The sequence below is a fragment of the Macaca mulatta genome, chromosome 14 (assembly GCF_049350105.2).
Source record: "Macaca mulatta isolate MMU2019108-1 chromosome 14, T2T-MMU8v2.0, whole genome shotgun sequence".
NCBI classification, from domain to species: Eukaryota; Metazoa; Chordata; class Mammalia; order Primates; family Cercopithecidae; genus Macaca; species Macaca mulatta.
In genome coordinates this window covers 124631527-124637813 of record NC_133419.1, presented here as the reverse complement: position 1 = coordinate 124637813, position 6287 = coordinate 124631527, and the positions used below count along the sequence as shown (strand labels likewise).

The 6287-nt window shown below is 35.4% G+C and overlaps 1 pseudogene; it reads right to left on the bottom strand.

The window, feature by feature from the left end:
* Nucleotides 1-209: 209 nt before the first annotated feature.
* Nucleotides 210-1010, bottom strand: LOC100424783 (olfactory receptor 10D3-like; annotated as a pseudogene).
* Between the last annotated feature and the right edge of the window lie 5277 nt (nucleotides 1011-6287).

The following is a 6287-nucleotide window of genomic DNA, read 5'->3' as shown; positions in this document are numbered from 1 at the left end:
TGCAACAGATTATATGGCCCACAATGTCTAACATATTTCCTGATCTTTGTGTGTGAGATGGAGAAGATGTCACAGGTTTGTATCTGGGATAATTGTTTTCCAGCTGTTTTTGTGGCAGAAAAACCCTTACAACTGGCATGGACAGATATTTTTAAAAATTAGTTTAATACACAAATGAGGAGAAAAAAATAACTTTACCCACAAATGGACTAGTGACCTCCTTCTGAAACAATCTGGCCCCCAGCCAGCTTTTTCAGAGCTCCTTTGACATCTTTGTTTCTCAGGGTATAGATTGTGGGGTTCAGCATGGGGGTGACTACATTGCCAAAGATCTGTACTGGGGTTACCAGCACTTCACTCAAAGATGGCTGGGTATAGATGAGGGCACAGGGTCCAAAGAACTGTGTGAGGTGGGAAACACAGGTGGATGCCACCTTGTGTCTCCCTTCAGCAGAGTGCATCTTTAGAATTGCAATGGCATTGCGGATGTAGGAAGCAAAGAGGAGAAGGATGCAGGTCATGGGCACAAGGCCAATGTTGGTGAAGCTCACTGTCTCGATGATAATGGTGTCACCACAGGCTAGTTTGATGAGAGGGAAGACGTCACAAAAGAAATAGTCCATTTCATTAGAACCGCCAATATGGCAGTTGAAAGGTCAATGTAGTGAGAATTATCACATGAAAGGAGCTAGTAAATCAGATGCCAGCTGCCAGCTGCCAGCAGAGCACACACCCGGTGGTTCATGATGATGGTGTAGCACAGTGGGTAGCAGATGGTGGCAAAATGATCATAGGCCATCACCATGTAGAGCAGGCACTCAGTGCTGCCTAGGAAGTGGTTAAAAAAAAAAAAAGACCTGGCACATGCAACCTACCAGGGAGATGACTCGGCTCCTCAACAGCAAGTTGGCCAGCATCTTTGGAGTGCTCACAGAAGAGAAACCAATGTCCAACACAGAGAGATTACAAAGAAAGAAATATGTAGGTGTGTTGAGGTGGGAATCAGACATCACAGCTAAGAGGATGAGCAGATTTCCCAGCAGTGTACAGAGGTAGAAGATCACAAACACGACAAAGAGCACAGTTTCCTGCCACTCTGTGTGGGGGATGCCCAACAGGATGAACTCTGTAACCAAAGTGTAATTCTTTATCTCCACAGAAGTTCGATGTTATCCTGGGAAGAGGGAAAACGACAACAAGATGATGCTTCAAGGGGCCAAATTTTACTTCTTGCTATCAGTAGATTCATGAGGAAACAGCAATCATACCTCCTATTAAAGAAAAGATGATGTTTATTGTGACTGTAGGATCAACAGATATCCCCAGAAACAGGTGTGGTCTCGGAGTGAGAACTGGATCCCGGCAATTTGACTGGTAGGAGTAGATTTCCGTTTACTATCATCAGGTAGAGAAGAGGAAATGACAGAGAGTAGAAGTGTTGAGGACTGGGAAAGGCATAGAAAGACAAAAAAAATAAAGAAAAAGGAAATAGAGAAAACATGAGGAAAAAGATGGGACACATTTACAGTTTACATATAATTTTCATAACCATTTTCTAGTTAAGCCTTGACGGAATCCTGTAAGTTCGGTGTTGATGTTTTTATTTCATAATTGATGAAAAAGCCATGATTCATGGAAACTAAATAACTTATCCAACTTCCCATATACAGTTCATGGCAGATCCCAGATTGGAAACCAAGGACTTCAAATTCATTATACTATAATTGGGAAAGCAGTAAAAAGAGCTATGGAAATGTAGATACGGGGAAAATTAATGTATTTTCTGAACTCAAAATGCCTCAAAGATAACTTAGTTCAATCATTTATTTTTTAAATTTGGGTTTCCTTATACATATTTTTGCCCAATTGGCTTTGAATTACTCCCTGATAATTCTTGTGTTAACCCTGTCTTTTTCACTGTTGTTGTTCAGCACTCTGGACAGCTATTCAGCCAGGAATGTTACTATTACATTTCAAAGAAACATTGGTAACACTATAATATGAGATTGAACTTTTTTTTTTTGTAAAACTATAAGAAGGCCTTCATATTGGTTTCTACTATGCATTGTGGGAAACTCTGTCTCTTTTTTAAAAAAAAAAAAAGTCTACAAAAAAACAGGTGATTACATATACCATTTATGACTGGCCATTAAATAGTGTCATTGTTTTGGTATTCATCCATCACTCAAGCCTACCAAAGCATCTTTATAGATTTTCACTCTATCATCTAATGTAGACCATCATTTTTAGCATGATATTCTTTATGAGGTCTTTTAATAACTACTTGTAAATCTTTGGCTACACAGAAGCATTAATGTTTTTATTTCAAAGAAACTGGTAAAACTCTGTTTAAAACAGGGACAAATTCTCCTTTACTAAAAGAGTTAGGGATATTGTATGTACTTTGCCTGATCTGTGTCGGGAAGAGAACTAGACAATCTTTAATGATCATGTCAATTCAACCTAATTTTGGAGTAGGATTTTATTTATCAATGTACAGATGTACACACAATTTTTTTTCAGATCTATGTACAAAATAAGTCACTTAAAACATAGAATATTTCATAAGGTTCTAGAGAGTTTTTGGGTTACAAATGGGATTAAGAAAGGACAAATTTCATGACCTACCTAGAGTAAAACATTCACTGCTTATTAATCTACCACATGAACTCAGTTGGACTTAATGCTCCAAACAGTTTTACTAACATAGGAAGGGTAAACAATCCTCAAGTGAAAACAGGGGTAATATATGTAACAAATCAGGAAATCAGATTATTAGCTTTCGGTTAATCTATCACACATACACCCTCATGCGATGCGATTTCCTCTTCTTTCCATCGGTGAGTAATAATACTTTTTAACTTTTTATGATAGAATAGACCATAAGAGATCATTTAGAGCACGCCTTTTTTTTTTTTGAGAGGGAATCTCGCTCTGTTGCCCAGGATGGAGTGCAGTGGTGTTATCTTGACTCCCTGCAACCTCTGCCTCCCAGTTTCAAGCGATTCTCCTCCCTAAAAAACAAACAAACAAACAACAAACAAACAAACAAAAAACAGTGAAACACTTGAAACTAGCCCACTTAGAACATATGGTGAAAAAAGGAGAATAAAAAAGAGATGCAGAAAGGGCAGAGAAGAAGAAATAGAGGGGCGGGAAAACATAAAAGAAAAGAGTAAGAGAGAGATAGAGAGAGAAGCTAAGTATATAATAAAAGTATAGGCTTACATTTTTCATGTATATCATGCTCTGGTCCAAGTCAAATAGAAGCTTATTCTTTTTTATTCTTCTGGTACCACTTATAGATGATTTTATGGGTCACCTTACAAAGAAAGCGTTCTACAGACTGACTTGGTCTTGGCACCTAGAATTGTGGTTTTTCTATGCCTTTATCCTTGAGCTAGTCAAGGTGTGTGCAAATAAACCCCTAAACCCATTGATCCTCTGGTCCTTTCTGCAGGCTTTCCTGCGTCTCCCAAGAGTGGGTATCAGAGGTTTAAACAGAACTGGCATCACTACAGGGCCTGATCCAATGAGGTCTGTCTCGAGTCCCTAAGGCTTAGAGATTGCATCATTGTCTTACTAATTAGTTTGGAGAAACTAATGATTTTCTTTTAACCAGGACATAACCAATTGGTTCATGTACACCAGATGGTAAAACTTTTACTCAGGACCACTCTGGAAGATCTATGAGGCACCTCAGAGAGCATTCACTTTAACTCAACTGGTAAATTTTACCTGAAAAGTAGAGATAGTCTTCCTTCAAAATTTTTCCTTCCTGATATTTTTAAAACTCTCAGTGATTTATAGCTCCCCAAACCAATGATTGCTACATGACAACCAGAGCATATGATTTTGAATCATAAGTTCTGGGTTCAGATCTTGATCATGCAATTATTGATGTATAAGAATGTACAAGTTACTTAAACTGTCTCAAGGTCACTGAATTTCTTTACCTACAAAATTGAGATTATGATACTAACTCTCACATATATTTTATGAATTTCAACTGAAATATTGTGTGTGCAAACATTTTCTTGAAATATAAATTCTCTGCAAATGTGAAGAATTGACACTAGTTTAATTATTTTTATTTAATAAGCACTATTAAAAATGGTTGACATCATGTCTTTAAGAGAACTAAACTATCAGAATTTTTAACAAGATTATTGAAATATACTCCACATACCAGAAACACATCCTTTTAAAGTGTAGAATTCAATTATATTTTGTAAATTTACAGTTTTGCAGCAATACCTTAAGCCAGTTTTAGAATATTTCTGTTACTTTGAAAGGATTCTCCATGCCCATCTGAAGTTGCTCCCTGTTCCTACCCTTAGCCCTAGGCACCCACTAATCTACACTCTGTCTCTATTGATTTGTCTTTTCTGGACAGTTCCTATAAAGAGAATCATACAATATAAGGCCTTTTGTATCTAATTTCTTTAAATTAGCATAATGTTTTCAAGATTTGTTCACATTGTGACATTTATCAGTTCTGCATTCCCTTTTGTGATTCACTAATATTTCACTGTATGAGTATACCACATATTTATCATTCGTTTATGGACATATGAGTTTATTCCACTTTTGGCTATTAATAATATTGTTGAGAAAATTTGTGTACAAGCTTTTTTGTGACCGTATGTCTTCGGTTCTCTTGGGTATACATTCAGAGGTGAAATGCTGGATGTAGACTATTGGCATTTAGATTTCAGTTACACACAGAAGGAAAAAAAAATCATACTGACTTATTCATTTCCTTACATGTATGCTGTTTCAAACACAAAGTTAGATATAAACTCTTGTTTACAACATTTCTACGGTAATGAAACAAAAACAAACTAATGTTAAAAACAACTATAGAACCAATAAAATTCTAATAAAGAACATTAATTTGATCTAACATATTATGTTGTATTTCTAAAACCAAATGATTTATACTGAGTTTTATAATAAAATATTTATATTTGTGAGTCTTGTGTTTTACATGTCAACTTGATTCTAAAATTCAAAGTATATTTGGCCATCGTTGGAGGCATCTTTCTTACCCTTGTTGTAATCTTAGTTCTTTCAAAAATGACTTTTTTGATTTATCAGGATAATATTTTTACTAGCTAAATAATGAAATTTTAAAGAAAATAAAATTAAATTTTGACGGAAAACTATCAATCCAAAATGGTCTTTAAATTATTGTAAAAGAATTCTCCAAGGAAGAGTGGTGTTGAACCTCAGTATAACAACCATAACAGGAATAGGTTAATCCCAGAACATGTGGCGATGGCTCTAGATGATCAAATGCCATCACAAGACGTTGTACATATCATCGGAGGGCAAAGGAAGGCGTATCAAAGGAGAAAAGTAGACCCTCCTCCCCACCAATGTTGTGGTGTTGTGTAAGTCCCAGAGCTTAGAATAAACTCTGTGAAGATGAAGATGAGGACAGAAAACTCAAAATTGACTGGGTTTACTTAAAGAGAACTAGATTATTTTTTCTTATCACTTGACAGAAATGAAATCTTGGAATAAAAATGAGCTCAGTTTAAAAAAAAATCAAAGGAAATTACATTTTTCTATATCTGAGTTTGTAGCATATGAACAATAGTTTATCCATTTTGTATCCTCTCAGTATGTTTGAAATCTGCTGTGGCTCTCCAAGAGGTATGACAGTGACATCAATTCTATTATCACATATATCTGGGTGTGAATCAAGGGCCTGAAAATATAATCGCTGGAGCAGAATTTCGAGCAGAAGATAATAGGCCTAGTTAAATTTAATGAACATTGACAATTATTTGAGCAGTGTATTTCACTTGCAACATTTTCACTGACCTTAAAGCTTACTGCTAATTTCACAGGGCTCAGTGAACTAGCTTTGTCTGTTGCTGACTCACTGGGTCCTCTCTCGAAAGGTCTCCATGGAAACCAAAAGCAGAGAGGAAAGGAAAGCACAGGAAGGTAGCCTAACAATTAATTTTGAGCTTGCTGTTTTGTTTTCCTTGGGTCCTGACTATAGAGCTAATGTCTTAGCATGGCTAAATGAATATTATTTATACCAAATAAATATAAATATATAATACTATAAGTATAAACACTATAAAGTACTATTCTATAATAATAATATAAAATAAAAATAATGTATACTGTATAATAGTACGATAGTATAAATAGATAATATTAAGTATTCTACGTTACTGATTTCTTTAATTAAAGAAAAAATAAATAAGAACTAATTTTTTTTTTCATTTTCTTCTTATTTCTATGCCTTAGTCTCTCCTGGATTTTTT